Raw genomic sequence first — 1,109 nt, 5'->3', positions numbered from 1 at the left:
AATCTCAAATTTCTAATAAAATGTCAACTTGAACATAAAATTTTCTCTTAAAATGTAAAGCCCAACATAGGGTAGGCTGAGGTTGTCTCTGAGCTTCTCAGAATCCGACGCCTTCTATTTTTCCTCCTTTGACTCGCTAATAAATGTTCAACATTGAGCTTTCTCCTTGAAAAATTCTTACTTCTGTTTCCTTGTCTTTTACTTTGTACTCAAAAGGGTATGAAATCACTGCTTTAATCGAGAGTTTTCTTAGGAGCTTCTCTCCTAGGATGTAATTAACTATAGGGGCTTGCTTCTATAGGGATTTGAGAACCCCAGACTAAAATAAACCTTGTTTTATTCATATAAAACAAGGGAAGAATCTTTGGGAACGTAGATATTTTTAAAACCTCATTTTTAATTTTGAATAGACTTATAGAATGTTATTATTATCTTTTTAGATAATATAATATTATATTTGTTATATTCAAATTTAGAAATGATGAATTTTATAAAACTCATTCTCGCTTTTGGATATCTTGAAGAATTTTATGTTCGTCTTTTAAGATGATATAATATTCTTCTTGCCATATCTAAATAAAAGAATGAATAAACTTTTTTCAAAAAACGTATTTCTATCTTTAAACATTTTCTATAGAATTTCATGTTCATCTTTTGAGATGATATGTTATTCTTTAAACTATGTTTGATCATAGAAATATCAATTTTCAAAACCCTATTTTGATATTGAATCCATTGTAGAATATTGTGTCAGTCTCCTGAGATTGTACTTTATTTTCAATGCAGTATTCGATTACAAAATAGGAGAAAACCAAAATCTGCGTGGTGTGACACAAATTTTTCCCACCACTTACATACGCTATAAATTTACTGGGATAAACCCCTCTAAATTTGTCAATTAGGAGGCTTTGACCTATCAAATACTGGACTTATTTTCCCACACCACTCTTAGCTTTATTCTTACATTTGCTTTTCCTTTCAATTTTGAACTGCTTTTTGAATTATTCACTAGTCTTCGCCTAAATTTTGACTTTACTTAAGTCTAATCATATGTTAATAGGTGCCCTATTGAAATCACCTATCAGGATTTCTATGAATTTCTACACATA

The sequence above is a fragment of the Dendrobium catenatum genome, unplaced genomic scaffold (genome assembly GCF_001605985.2).
Source record: "Dendrobium catenatum unplaced genomic scaffold, ASM160598v2 fragScaff_scaffold_1058, whole genome shotgun sequence".
Classification (NCBI taxonomy): domain Eukaryota; kingdom Viridiplantae; phylum Streptophyta; class Magnoliopsida; order Asparagales; family Orchidaceae; genus Dendrobium; species Dendrobium catenatum.
The sequence above is the reverse complement of the archived record's forward strand: the minus strand, read 5'-3'. Positions refer to the sequence as shown.